This window comes from Molothrus aeneus, unplaced genomic scaffold, assembly GCF_037042795.1.
Source record: "Molothrus aeneus isolate 106 unplaced genomic scaffold, BPBGC_Maene_1.0 scaffold_35, whole genome shotgun sequence".
Lineage (NCBI taxonomy): Eukaryota > Metazoa > Chordata > Aves > Passeriformes > Icteridae > Molothrus > Molothrus aeneus.
Window position 1 is genome coordinate 1,348,253 of NW_027099016.1, and position 15,418 is coordinate 1,363,670.

General features: G+C 50.2%; 1 pseudogene; it reads right to left on the reverse strand.

Annotated features, from left to right (window-relative positions):
* Positions 1-15,418, reverse strand: part of LOC136570612 (zinc finger protein 208-like) — a 625,335-nt pseudogene that overhangs the window by 208,939 nt on the left and 400,978 nt on the right.

Consider the following 15,418-nt stretch of genomic DNA (forward strand, 5'->3'; position numbering starts at 1 on the left):
GCCTTAGTACACTTGTCCCATATTTCTGGGTGGATATGTCCACCGGCTAGTCAATGACCCCAATTTGCAACAGCCTCGACACAGCGAGGGTTAAGACTTTCGGTTTCCAATCAATACCCCATTGCCTATGAATCTGAAATACGACCTTTGTGAGAGCTTCCATCCTCCTTGCTGGTCCGGGAGTGTCCTTCCCGCTGAGCTGGCACAGCCGCTTCAGCCGCCGTTCACCTGTCCAGGCGATTCCCGTTTCCCAGGTAATTTCCTGGGTTTCGGCACCACTTTATTGCCTCTGCTGAGGTGTGATGACCTGGTTCAGGAACAGCACGGCAGCAAACCTCCAGCTGCTCGGGCCATGTGCTCACAAACACCAATATGGTGGATGGCAAAATGGCGTTTATTAACTGGTTACATGGGGTTATATAACCTCGGTTCTGCTTGTGTCATAAATGGGGCTTAGGTAACTTTAACAGCTGAGGGGAGGGGTTCTGTCTGCCCGTACAACGCGATATCTTCCGATCGCCTGTCCCTCACTTCCCACAGATCCCAGTCTATATAATCTCAGTCTATTTTATCCCACTCTGTAGGAACCCAGTCCATTTGAACCCAATCCATATTTGATCCCAGTCCATTTGATCCCAGTCCATATCCGATCCCAGTCCATATTTGATCCCAGTCCATATTTGATCCCAGTCCCTATTTCATCCCAGCCCCTATTTCATCCCACTCTGTAGGATCCCAGTCCCTGTTTATTCCCAGTCCATATTTGCTCCCAGCCCCTGTTTGATCCTACTCCATATTTGATCCCAACCCCTATTTGATCCCCGTCCCTATCTGATCTCAGTCCATATTTGATCCCAGTCCGTATTGCCCTGCACACATTCCAAAAGTCTGGAATTCCAGCTCCCAGCCAGGAAAAGATGTTCCCACCCGTGAAGGCAAATGGAGCAAAATCCTACAGAGACATTTCCCTGCCAGCCTTCAGGACTTCAGCTCCTGGGACTGCGAATTAAAATAATAATTGGGAAATAAAATAATAAATAATCAGGGGAGGGTCTGTGGGGACAGAGGGGTCAATTAAATCAATGCAGGGTCAAGTAAATCAGGGAAGGGGGCAGTTAAATCAGGGCAGGGGTCAATTAAATCAGGGGAGGATCTTTGGTGGCTGAGAGGTCAATTAAAAGAGGGCAGAGGTCAATTAAATCAGGGATGGGGTCAATTAAATCAGGGGAGGGTCTTTGGTGGTCACTGGGGTAAAAAATCAGGGGAGGGTATTTGGTGGTCCCTGAGGCAATTAAATATAGGGAGGGTCTCTGGTGGTGCCTGGGTCAATTCAATCAGGGGAGGGTTTCTGGTGGTCCGTGGGTCAAGGAGACACTGAGAGAGAAACAGAGCAGGCAAAGAGAGGCAGGAGAGAAAAGGGGACACAAAGACAATGAGCTGAGAAGGTGGCACTCTGCAAACAGAACTGCAATGGACTGAACATGAATGGGAAAGAAATCAGTAAGTCTGAGAGTTTTATTTGCTATCAAATACATCCCACACACCCAGCCCCACACAATCCCCATCCCACCACTCTAACTGAGCTCCCACAACTCTAATCACCTCCCAACCCCATCTCAGCCTGGTGGCTGTGGAATCGAGTGAGTTTGGTGTGGGGTTGAGTTTTTTGAGGTGGGTTTGAGCCCTTTTGGGGTAAGATTGAGCTGTTTTCACTGGGATTTGAGTGGTTTTGAGGTGACAGATCCATCCCCCTTGGCTTTTGGAGTGCAAAGAGATGGAGAATAGAAAAAAATTAAGGTGAAATTAAAAGTAGAAGCAGCCAGGTGTGTTCCCAACATGGATCACAGGGAATGTGGTTCACCTGGGCTGTGCCCAAAGTGCCTCCTCCAGTGGGGGATGGAGCTGGAGCAGCGCACGAAGCTCTGCCCGCACTCGGGGCACTCACAGGGCTTCCCTTACCGGTGCCTCCGTTGGTGTTGGGTCAAGTTAGAGCTGCTGGAGAAGCTCTTCCCACACTGGGGACACTCGTAGGGCCTCTCCCCTGTGTGGATGCGCCGGTGGGTGACGAGGTTGGAGTTGTGCTTGAATCCCTTCCCGCAGTCAGGGCAGCAGAAGGGCCTCTCCTCTGTGTGAATCCGATAGTGCTGGAGGAGGTAGGAGCTGGTCAGAAACCTCTTCCTGCATTTATCACACTCGTAGGGCCTCTCCCCAGTGTGGATGCGCCGGTGGGTGATGAGGGTGGAGTTCTGCCTGAATCCCTTCCCGCACTCAGGGCATTGGAAGGGCCTCTCCTCCATGTGAATCCGATAGTGCAGGAGGAGATGGGAGCTGATCCTAAACCCCTTCCCACACTTGGAACACTCATAGGGCCTCTCCCCAGTGTGGGTCCTCTGGTGCGTGATCAGGCTGGAGCTCTGGCTGAAGTGCATCCCACACTCAGAACACTTGTATGGCCTTTCTCCAGTGTGGGTCCTCTGGTGCTTGATCAGGCTGGAGCTCTGGCTGAAGCTCTTCCCACACTCCCCACATTCGTAGGGCTTCTCTCCAGTGTGGGTCCTCTGGTGCTGGATCAGGTGAGAGCTCCGGCTGAAGCACTTCCCACACTCGGAACACTCATAGGGCTTCTCTCCAGTGTGGGTCCTCTGGTGCCTGATCAGGTGGGAGCTACGGCTGAAGGTCTTCCCACACTCCCCACACTCGTAGGGCCTCTCCCCAGTGTGGATCCTCTGGTGCACAATCAGGTCGCAGTTCCACCTGAAGCTCTTCCCAATCTCCACACACGTGTGGGGCTTCTCCCCATCATGGAGCTGCTCATGGAGCACCAGCTCCGAGCTCTGGCTCCATCTCCGGCCGCCTTCCCGGCCCAGGCTGGCTCTTTCCCCCTCACATCCCTGCCATCTGCGTTTGCAGCCCCTCCTCGTGCGGCATCTCCGGGGCTTTTCCTCCCTGTTGGCTTCCTGCGCCGTGGAGCCGCTCAAAACAGCCTCTGCCACCAGGTTCTGCTGCGGGCATTTGTCCTCCCTGCTCTCCACGCTCAGCTCCTGCTCTGGGGGAGGAAGGACAAGGACAGGATGGGATTTGCCTCCGTGCCACAGGCAAGGGCAAGGAGATCCCCCCAGGGCTGAGCTGCAGCCGGGGGCTGTGCTGGGCTAGGAGATGGAGCAGCACAGAGGGGAAAGGGGCGCTCATCGCCAGCTCAGGGCTGTGCACAAATCACAAACAGGACTGGACTGCTAGGAATGTGTCTTGAGCTGTTTTATTTCCCAGCATCTGTCTCATTACTTGGTTATGACAATGGGAAGATGCCAGTAGCTCACATCACAGGTAGCAGACAAAGAACTTAATGTCAAAACTTACTTTAAAAGGTTTTTGACCAATCACGCAAAGCAAAGGCATACTGACAGTAGTTCTATCCAAGCCCTATAAGCACATTGACGGTTAAAACAATGCTCCCTTATTTCAAATACAATACCTGCTTGTAAGCCTTAAAACACAATGCACAGAGCTCCACTATTAAGCTTGGAACTTCCTAATATCTTTCTAGATACACTTTTCCGCAGGTTAGGGAGTTATTCTAGATAAGTGTTAATGCACAGACCATTGTTCTATTTCTCCCTACTTTCTACTTCTTATATAACTTTTCTGCTGACCAATCTTATGGTTACTGCAAAGCTCTAATCAGTTCTACTGTCTCTGAGGCTTGTCTTTTGAAGCTTTCCCAAAACCCTCTGATTTTAAGCATTCCAGAGACACTGACTTCCTCCTCACCTCCCTCAGTGTCCCAGGGCATCTTCCTCTTCCTCACAGCCTCCCAAGTGTTGGCAATGGGAAATCCTGGTTTGGGGAAAACAAGGGATGAGCACGTTGAGTTTGAAGGTCCCTCGGCCCGACTCCATCTCTACAAGTCACCGGCCATCTGGGCTCCAGAAAAACCTCCCAAACACCAAGATTCAGCCCTGAAAAAGCCACCCAGGAGTTCCCTGTCCCTGGTCCCTCCCCTCTGCTGTTCGGGGGTTCCCCCCTGTCCCAGCTGCTGGGGGTCACGCTTGGATTGGGGGTCCCCCTTCTCCTCGGTGCCCGCCCTGCCCAGGCTGCTGGCAGTCCCAGCAATGCCAAAAGCTCCCCCCGCTTCGCTCTCCCCATTTCGGGATGCCGGGGCTGTTTGGGCTCCCGGGCTCCCTTCTCCCCTCATTCTCTGCTCTGGGCTGCAGCGGCTCCAAGGAGTCCCCCCTGCCCCTCTCCAGGCTCTTGAGGCTCCCGCCAATGGCGGCGCTCCCCCTCTCTGGGCTCCCCACTTTGGGCTCCTGGGGCACACAGGGCTCTGCTCCTCCAGGCTGCCTCTGCCGGCAGCCGCCACCGCCACCCCCCGATGTCCCCCCAAGGGGCCTTTTCTGCTCAGCCTTGGACTTCTTCATTCTCCAAACATCCCCCCAAAACCCCAACCCAGGGACCCTCTGGATATCTGGGCCGAGCTCCCCCTCCCCGCTCACCAGAGCCATGGGGGGGGCGATGATCCCACAGGTGGGAGCTGCGAATTCAGGCAGGGATCAAAGGCGTGGTTCCCTCAGTTCAGCCTTGATCCGCTTTTGTCCCTCCTCTTCCATCCCTCCTCCCCCTGCTCCTCCCCCGTAACCCCACCTCCTTTTCCCCCTTCATCCCTGCCCTTCCCTGCCTCCTCCTCCTCCCCCAGCAGCAGCCACACCCTCGGTGCCCCGTTCCCGCAGCCCTCGCAGCCCGCGGCAGGAGCGGGGATGGAGCCGGGACAGGTCGGGATGGGCAGCGCGGGGCTCTCGGCTGCTCCCAGCCGCTGCGGGCGGGGGGAACCCGGCCCGGGCCAAAGGAGAGGCAAACTGGGCAAACTGGGGGCTGCACATCCAAACTGGGCCTTGCTGGGGACCCTGCCTGGCCACTGCCAGCCCTTGGGGCTCCTCTCGGCACATCCGCCAGGGGGGAACGCACACAGGGCTGGGGGATCCCAGCAGTGGCAGCACTGCCAGGGACTGGGCTGCACTGGGATCGTACTGGGAGTGACTGGGGCTGTACTGGGCTTGTACTGACATCATACTGGGATCATACTGGGAGTGACTGGGGCTGTACTGGCTCTGTATGGGCATCATACTGGGATCATACTGCCATGCCAGGGTACACTGTGATTGCACTAATGGAGAGTGGGATCATACTGGGATTGTACTGGGAGTGAGTAGGAGCCTGCAGGGGACAACTGAGACCATGTTAGGGGCAAATGGGATATACTGGGAGTGACTGGGAGTCACTGTGAGCAACTGGGAACATACTAGGACCAACTGAAAGGAACTGGGTGCATACTGGGGGTGATTGGAAACTGCTGGGCTTACACGGGGATGAACTGGGATCATGGCTGGAGGTGACTGGGATCATACTGGCAGTGAGTGCCACTACACTGAGGCTCACTGGGAGTGCTTGTGAGCAAATGGGATCATACTGGAAGGAACTGGAAAGATGCTGGAGATAACTGGGGTACACTGGGATATACTGGGAGTGACTGGAAGGAAAGTGAGGGTGAAAGAGAGCAACTGGAACCATGTAGAGCAAAACTGGTTTATTCTGGCAGAGACTGGGAGCACACTGGGCTCATCTTTGGATCATACTGGGAGTGACTGGACTAATACTGGGAGTGACTGAGTGTCACAGTGAGCACACCCTGCACATCATCCCCCATACTGGGCCTGACTGGGAGCAACTGGGAGCAAATGGCATCATACTGGGACTCACTGAGTTGATTGAGGAAGCAACTGGAACCATGCTGGCGGCAGCTGGGACCATACTGGGAGAGACTGGAGTAAGTGGGATTATACTTGTGAAAAGTGCATATTTTGTGACTGGATTTTCGCAAATATGAAAATGAATATTATACATCTTGTGTTAGAAACTAATGCTGTATTAATTCTCTTAAGAAGTGGGTTAAATACAGTTTTAGGTTATTACAAAATATTAAAATAGAAACTATGCTTGGTAAGAGACTTTCTTTAAAGAAAGGACTTGCAGCGAGATAGCAGCCCCAGGACACCTAAATCATTCAGAGAAAAAGAATTTATTGCTCTCTTATCAGAAGAAATTAACTTCTTCCCACCTCGAAGGCACTGTTAGGATTCAGAGGAAGAAGGTGGAACTGACCAGAATCCCATGTTTGAATGGAATTTATGCATCATGTATGAAGTGTATGAATATGCAACAGGCTATTGTTTTTAAGGGTTAATCCTTTGTTAAGGGGTGTCCTTTTTTGGGCTTACTTTGCCCAGGAAAAGGTACCCGGACTCCATAACACTTTGTATTTGTTGTCTCATATTGTCCTAATTCAAATTGTCCAAATTTTTATTACTCTAATTGTATTACTATTATGATAATTATTTTTTTACTATTAAACTTTAAAATTTTAAAAACAAGTGATTGGCGTTTTTCACAATTATGGTAGCAGAGGATGGTTACCAACACCTCGCTGTTGGTGCTTTAGGAGAGTCAGAGTGGGGAAGGTGCCCCCTGCCCTCTTCAGCAGCCTCGCTCTGTTTGCCCTGGGGTGACCGACAGACGCAGGTTATGGTGGACAAAAGGAGACAATAAAACAAAGACAAGGGAAAAAGGCTCCCTACAACCGCGGCAATTGCCCCCTAAGAGTAGTAATGTGCACGAAGAACTCGGGAAGGAAAAGGGATTGGTAAGTATTTCTCAGGGGGGATGAATGTGAGTGAATGAGAGGCGGGCTGGTTGTGCCAGACCTGCCAAGTGAGTGCTGGACTCTCCCATGCTGCGTTTCTGACTTTCCGCGGTAAGTGGCCAGTAAAGAGACAAAGTGAATGTTAAAAGGAGTGAGAGAATCCCCCGGGGTAACTGGGACTGGTCTCAGAGAGGGGCTGGACCCCTCGGAGGAAGGAAGCAGAGGAGTTTCCTAGCCCAATCCACTAGGAAATGGGACAAAAGGGGCTCCTAAAACCTGCTGGGTTGAGGGATAAGAGTGCCCAAGAGCATCCAGAATTGAAACCTGCTGGGCTGAGGGATTAATATTCCAAGAGCATTCAGGGTAAAGCAAAATTCTGCCGGATTGAGGATATGCTCAAGAGCATCTGGGATTGGACAACACAGGTGGATTGAGAAATAAAAAAATGCCCAAGTGTTGGGGAAGATGAAACAGGAAAGCCTTATAAATATGATTGTCTGGCAAAAGATTTTGACAATATAGAAACTATAAGCAAGATTGAAATGAAAGCAAGCTTTGAGATACCTCAGTTACTGAACAACAGGAAAACAATGGTGTGGCCCAACTGAAAGTAATCCCCTTTTGATGGAACAATTCCCACTGCTTGCAGACAGATCCAAGGGTCAGAGCAGATCCCACTAGCTCAGCAGAAGGGGTCCAAAGAGGAGTTTTTACGGTTTAAAATATAACACAGTGTGGTAATGTAATGATTCTTATAGGCTGTATGTAAATGCTATAGGATTTGTATATTGTACTAGATTGGCTAGTGAGAATCAGAATATTCAACACAGAAGATTTATTGTATTGTAACGGGAACCTCACTCTCTTACACTTTTACCCTCTTACTCTCTTACCCTCTCATCCTCTCTACCCCTCTCTTCTCTCGGGCCTGCTCCGAGCTGTGCCTGGCAGCTCCAAGCAGGGCCCTGCACCCAGGCCCTTTGCAATAAACCGCAAGTTCCAGGGCCTGGCTGCAGAGATCTCGCGTCTCCGTCCGTCCCGACCGTCCTACCCCCTGACACTCAAGAGCACCCAAGAGCATCTGGGGTTGGACAACACAGCTGGGTTGAGGGATATCCAAGAGCACCAGGACTGGCCAGAAACACCTAAAATTGTAATAGGTGATGTGAGTGTAAAAGGTACCTTATTGTTGTTGTGTGTGTGAGAGAGAGTCACACACAAAATCAGCCTCAGCTTCCCGGGCAAGTGGGAAGGGGGGGCTGTGGAAAGAGGTGTGTGGGACCTGCAAATAAGGCATTGTTCTCCTGGGCGTGTGGGGGCTGTGGCATAAGGTATAGGTGACCTGCAAACGGGCCTTTGTCCCCCCTGGACATGTGAGGGGGCCGTAGCTGAAGGGTGTGAGTGACACAAATCAGCCTCACCGGTGAACGGGCACCGGAGGCAGCAGAGTCAGGGCCCTCCCAGGAGGCCGGGAGATACTGAGACCCAGAGGCCAACCCCAAGGGGAGGGGGCCACAGGGACCCGCGATTCTCTGTCAACAGGGATCCACTTTGTGTCCTGAGCGTGTGAAAGAATGTGTGGAAGTGAATGAGAAATAAAAGCGAGTCAAGGTAGATGAATAAAAGTATATGTAATGTGGATTGTGTATTTTAAGCTTCACTATATCTCCTTGAAGGGGGCTGTAATGCACTGAAAGTAGTGTGAGAAAAAGGTTTTTTATTTTTAAGTGTGTAGTTGAAAGAAAAGTGGTATTTAGGTTGTTAGTGAAAGTGAAAAACAGTGGCAGATGATGAATAGATAAGATCTTGAAAAATGAGACAGAAAACCAGTAAGTTGGATTACAGGGAAAAAAAAAGAAAAAAAAATGGCGCTTTGGGAGTTATGTTAGCTAACAGAGATACAACTCCTTGCAAAAGGAGAAAATAGAGGGTATGTAGTAGTTGATGGGAAAAACATGCAAACTATGGAAAAAGGGAAATTAACCTTAAACTAGTAAGCTCAAACTTGTGAACTATATACTTTAAAAAGAGCACTAGAATATTTAACACAAAATAAAGGAACCATATATACTGATTGAAGGTATGCCTTTAGCGTAGTACATACCTTTAAAAATTTGGAAAGGAAAAAGATTACTTAATTCAAGAGGAAAAGGTTTAGTACATGAGGAACTTATTTCAGAGGTTTTAGAGGCATTAAAATTACCTAAAAGAGATAGCTATAGTACATATTAAGGAATCCCAAAAGGGAAAGACCCCAGAAATAAGAGGAAATAATTTGGCAGATCACAAAGCTAAGGATGCAGCAGAAAGTGGAGCTGAGTGAGTTATGTTAATATTAACTCCAAACGAAGAAAAACTGGAAATTCCAAAGTTTAGGGAAGCCGAGAAAAAAGAATGAAACAAGACAGGAAGTGAACAAGATAAATCAGGGAAATAGAAACTTCTTGATGGAAGACAATTACTTAATAAAATGTACTTACTAGGAAAATATTAGAAGACATGCATCAGAAAACCCACTGGGGTACTCAAGCTTTGTGTGATCATTTTTTAAGGAACTATGTGTGCACTCAGATTTTTAGAGTAGCAAAGCAAGAAACTGAAAGATGCTTAATTTGCCAAAGGATAAATAAAAAGGTGATGAGAAAAACAACATTAGGAGGTCGTGAGTTAGCTTGTCGACCATTTCAAAGTATCCAAGCAGAAGTTTAGATTTGTTAGGCTCTGGATTTATTTGTAAAAAAACCCATATAATCTAGAAGAAAGAGAATATGCCATAGGTTAGACAGGAGATTTTAGGAGAATAAAAATCTTTAAAGTATGAGAAACCCCCTAGACAAAACAGGAAGAGAACAAGGGGAAATGAAAGGGAGGGGAACAAGAGGAAAAATCAGAAAGAGAGTGGGATCCTCTGCAGCTCTTGCCCCCTCCGTTCGCGGCCGAGGCGCTGTCCCGGGTCCCGGCTCGCTGCCCGCCTCAGCTCCGCCTGCCCCGGTTTCCATCCCAGGTGCGGGCTCACTGCCCAGGGCCAGGGCAGCTCCACCTGCCCCGGCGCTGGCGGTGAATTTGTGTGCCCTGCTCCCACTGCCCGGCCCGCGGCCGCTCTGCCGGCCATGCTGGGGAAGATGGGGTTGCTCTGTCCTGCCGCGTGGGCCGAGGTCACCGCGCCGACCGCACCGAGGGCGGGTCCCAGCCATCCCATCCCCGGCTGCCCTGCCCGTGCCAGCTGCGCTGGGCACTGCCGCTGCTGCCGGGGTCTCCCACCTGCCTTTTCTCTGCCGGGAGCTGCCGGATCAGCCGCCATAAGCCATGTGGGGGCTGCCCACGCTCCGGCTCGGTCTCCACGGGAAGATCCCCCTCTGCCGATTCCGGCAGCAGACCCTGCCCACACTCCCACCGAGCCTCGGCGGGATATCCTCCCCTGACCCCGTCCTGCTCTGAGTTACATCCCCTTGGTAACCACAGCTCCGGCTGTTCAGGGAAACTCTCTCTCTACAGGAAGCACCTTATCTGAACACTAGGAGCTCAGTTAAAAGGCAGCCCTCTCCAAATTCCTTCTCAAAACACAGGAGAAAGGCTATGGAAGGTAAAAAAGTGAAAGAGTTAGATGAAGGGATTGCTCTATTCCCGTTAAGAGAGGTTCCCATGGCAGGGATGCGCTGCCCTGCCCCGCGGGAGCCACCAGCGCCCCTGCCGGCCGTGCCCGGAACTGCACCCAAGGGGAAAGCGCCGCAGCCGAAAGGCCGGGACTGGCTCCGGGCTCTGTTTGTTGTCACTGCCGGAGCTGTGGTTGTTTGTTTGCTTTATTTACACGCTAGTAAAGAACTGGTATTCCTATTCCCATAGCTTTGCCTGAGAGACTCTATTTCACTAGCCTAAAAATTAAGAGGGAGGGGGTTTGCATTCTCCATTCCAAGAGAGGCTTTTTCTGCCTTCCCAAGCAGACACCTGTCTTGTAAAGCAAGACAAACACCCACAGGCACTGAGGGGGGCTGCAGGAGGGGCAGAAGAAGGCCCTGCAGCACTTGGGCACAAAGGCCCAGCAGGTGAATGCAAGAAGGGAGCAGCAAAAGGCCAAGCTGAAGGCAAAGGCCAGGGCAGAGTTCCTACAGCCCCTGAGGGATCAACCCCAGGGCCCAAGGGGGCCCCAGCACCCAGGGCACGGGCTCGGCCACAAGCACCCGGCAGAGGCATTGCCCTCCTCGGCAGGGGACAGCCCACCCAAACAGCCCCTGGCAAGGAATCAGGGCTCCAGCTGCAGGGCACAAGGACACTGCAAGCACAGACAGCAGCACCCTCAGGACCAACAAGTCCACCCCTTGATGGACATGGATTGGCAGGGCTGTCACAGCTCCCATCACATCAGGGACCCTCCACACTGGAGCCCTTGAGAACATTCAGGGTGGGTCTGCATTGAGAGGAGGCCTCTCCTGATGGACACAGGGGCCTCTCAATCCACTCTGAATCTTAGACCTAAGGGAGGGAGAAATGCCAAAAATGTCTTTGATGATTCATGGCATAAGTGGGAAAGATGTATGGTTTTATTCAACCACTATTAGTAGATCTGGGAGATGGATTTGAAATGCATGAAGTTTTATTTGCTCCTAATTGCTATCATGATTTACTGGGAAGGGATTTGATCCCTAAATTTGGAACGCAAATTAATATTATAAAAGGTGATACAGAGGCCAGTTCTGTTGTACCTCTGTGTCAAATGTCTGGCCAGGCCTATGCTGAAGTGAACCCAGAAGTGTGGGCAGCCCCAGGGAAATAGGGAAAATTAGATATGGAGCCTCTCCAAAGTACTCTGAAGCAACCAGGACAAGTGGTGTCTAAAAGCAACAGCCTGTTCCAGGGGAGGGAAGGAAGGGGAATCAGACAAAGCGCAGGTCACCGCCCCATGCTCAGCTCAACCCAAGGAGCTGTGGGTGCTTGTAAGAGCCTGGCACTGAAATGCCCTGAGCAGGAAGGCTTCAATATCTTCTGCTGACACCATGGCACCTAACAGGGGGGCAAAAGCAATTCTGACTGCTTCAGCAAGCACTGGATCAGAGATCAAGGTATATTCTCCCACAGGAAGCCGGGCTGGCACAGAGCCTGCCCTGGCACTTTGCTGTTGCCAACACCCAGCCAGGACATCGGCTCCTGCCTAAGGAGTGCAAAGCAGCACCACTGGTGGCCAAGGGGCCCATGCCAAGTGTCCCTGAGGCCAGAAACAGCCGCCAGCACAGCTGAACACGGGGGGACCCCTCAGCCTGGCCTCAGGGGCTCTGAAGCCCCGGAGATTTGCACTTCCCGCCTGCAGCAGGACCATGGGAGCCCCCACTGAGCCTGCCCTGAAGGCAACGCAGCAGCAGCCAGGGCTCCACAGCGGGCCAAGCCCCTGGGCCTGCCCACAGATCCTCTGCTCAAACCCTCGGAAATCCTGGCCACCCTCCTCTGGCACCTCCAGCCACTGCGGCCAAGCCTTGCTGCCACTGCTGCAGCTTCAGCGCTGGCTGGGCCTGCACTGCCACAGCTGCTGGGGAGCACCACGGCACAATTCCACTCTGGGCTGCTTGGGATTGCATTGCTGCAAAATGTACCGATTTTGTTTCTTTTAAATCTTGTTTCTCTGCTCAGAATGGTTTCTCTACTCAAGGGTTTGCCTTTGGGAAAGAAATTTTAAAGGTTTTATTTAATGGATGTTACACCACTCAATGGAGATGAGTTCAACATCTCCACAGACTGGGAATAGCCCAAAAGACACCCACAGAGATAACGACCAGCAACGAAACATCAACGCCCAGCAGCAAACAGCAACCAACAGCTACCCCAGACACTGCCCCCGGCACAGCTGGAGACACCTGGTCTGGAAAAGGCTGAGAAGGAAATCCAGGAGTGTGGAACGAATTCACAGCAGAGGGGAAGAATCCGGGTCCAATTGATGCCGAATTTTGCCCCAAAAGGCGAGAATAAGCTGCCCAGAGACTGGATTTGAGGTCTATAGGCAGGAGGTATTTATTGGCAACGCGTTGGAGAAATCGCTAAATGGATTTCCGAATTATGTACAGCAAAAGCAGGTTTTTATACAATTTTTGAAGAAGGATTACATCATTATTACATGCATATTCATAGGTAGGCAGGAGTACAGGTGGAGTCTTCCAGGAATTCTTGGTCTTCCTTAGTTAAATTTCAAGCTTTTCCTAATTTGGGCAGTTTCCTGTTATTCTTGGCATGTCTTTCCATGGCTTGGCAGAAGTTACTGTTGTAGTTGGCTTGATTCTAACGGCTTGGCAGGTCACTTTAACTTATTGGCTTCCATTTCTGCTTTTCTCTTCACATATTCTAATTCCAATGTTTCCTCTTCAAATATTCTAATTCCAAAGTCTCTTCTGTGAGTGTTTTTGGTTAACTTATCTAGATATCTGATCAAAGTTAGGGCTCCCTAACAGTGTATTTTAGGTTATTTATTAACTTCTTCCTAATAGTGTATTTTAGGTTATTTATTAACTTCTGCGATCCCCTTGATATACTTTTAAGTGTCTTTTAATTCTTTTATTTCTCAAAAACTATTGTTCAATATAATAAATGGCTTCACAATAGGAAACCAAATACTAAAAACTTACACAACTTGGAAGCAATGAACATTAAAGCACTGGATTTAGATTGGTTCAGACTACATAAAGTTTAGGAAAAATCTAGTAAAACTCACGTGTCATGGAATGATTTCTCTGCACAGCCGGGCTATTTGTGAAAGAAATTATTTCTGTTGCACATCCTGGCCAGAAACAAGTAATGCCTTGACTCTCTAACACTAAAGGATTCTTGGAGAGTTTTTGTTTTCCTGCAGTTTCAGTGACAAAATTACAACATGGGAAAATTTTTTCGTAATTTTTTATATTGTCAGGTAGGTTTGGGACAGAAGTGTGAGAATCAATTTTTGCTCTGGGTTTTTCCATGTCCGCCTTTATGTTGAATTTTGCAAAATTGAACAGCTTTAACTGTAACACTTTTAACTCGTAAATAGTTGATACTTTTTTTAAAAAAAGCAGATTCTGGGGGGGCCACATGTGACTCACCAGACGGCTGCCCTGGAAGAGAAGCTTCATTGCAGGCAGCCTGCAGAGGAGCTTTAGAAATGCAAATGAACACTGCTGGGCAAAGCCTGGACAATGTACCTGGGTCTCTTGCCTGGGGCAGGAATTGGTCTGATTCCCTCTGCCCTCACCCCAAGCTCTGCCTGCTTGCCCTGATGGAATTTGCACAGCTCAAGGCAGAGTCCAGGGTGAGGATATCTGACCCTGCAACAGAAACGGGTGAAGCTGCAAAGGGAAACAGCAAATGGAGAATGTTGGGAAAACTTCACTATAAATAAATGGGGGGGAATCATCTCTCTGCCCACTCCAACATGTGCAGTCACTGTCTGTGTTATATAGGGCGTATTAGAGCACTGAAATGTTCTTGCTACCACAAGTTCAGGGAAATCAGTTGGGAATCCAAGTATTTGATGATTAAATTAGAGAAAAGCATCAATTGATGCAGTCCTGGCTGGAGAGAGCAGCCAAAAATGGAGAAAAGATGAACGGCCAGCAGAACAAATCCTACAACACCATGCACCAGCCCCTGGGAACCCAAACCAATTCATGTCAGGAGCCACAGAACCCATTTCTCATTTCAATGGCATCATTAGATTACAAGCTGCCCTGGGAATAACCAACCAGACAGCTCCAGCTCCTGACCTTCCTGCTGACCAATCCACTGAAATGAGGAACACAACATTTCACCATGGGATGGGATCAGATCATCTGTTAGCAGAAAAAGGAGGAGTTTGTAGAAAATAAAATGACTCAAACTGGTCTTGGCAAATAGATGACAAAGGAAAAGTGCTGAAAAATATAACAAAAGAAACAAGAAAGCAGCTCATGTTCTGGCCCAAATGTGCAAAGAATGGGAATGGGACATTTTTGTGGCTCCCTGGCAGACCATGGGTTAACGATGGTGATGTGATGTGCAGGATCCTCTGATGTGCTACAGCAACTCTCACCTTTTTACCATGCTCCACACCTTGAGAGTGCAGCTCATTCAGCAGCTGAGCGAGGGGATGCAGGTGGCAGCCAGGCCTCCTGATCCAGAAACGGCTACAGAAGGACAGGGAATGAGGGCACTGAGAATAATCCCAAAACCAAAGAAGACTCAGTAAGAAAAAACCGAGTCAATGAGTGAGTCTGCCGGAGATAGGGCCAGGGACTTGTAGATAAGGAAGTAACAGGAGAAACCATCAGTTTCAGAAAATGTTAGAAATTGACACGGAAAGCTCCTCAAAGTCCCACTAAATTCCTGAACTTCCAGAAGAACAAAGACTTAACAGAGCCAGGAATATCGGCTGTTCCACAAAAGTGGGGTTGCACATTAACGAGGACATGCAGTTGGCGGATGGGGAAGTCTGAACCTTCCAAGTACCTCAGCCAGTGGGCAAAGGGAGAGGGAGATGAGGCCGGGAAAATGAGGATAAAAAGGAGGCTGCGAACTACAACAATGGCAGAGAGCGCACGGCAAATGCCCCACGGCCTCTCCCTCTGCTCAGCAATAAAGTCACTTGTACAGGACTCCTCTGTCTCCTCGGGGCACAGAAACCTCCGGCCACGTGAATTTCCCCGCACAGCCCCGGGCACGGGGCAGCCGCCTCTGTCCCAGCCACAGGAACCGGGCCGAGCCAGCGCTGCTCCGGCAGCGGCTCCTGCCGAGGCA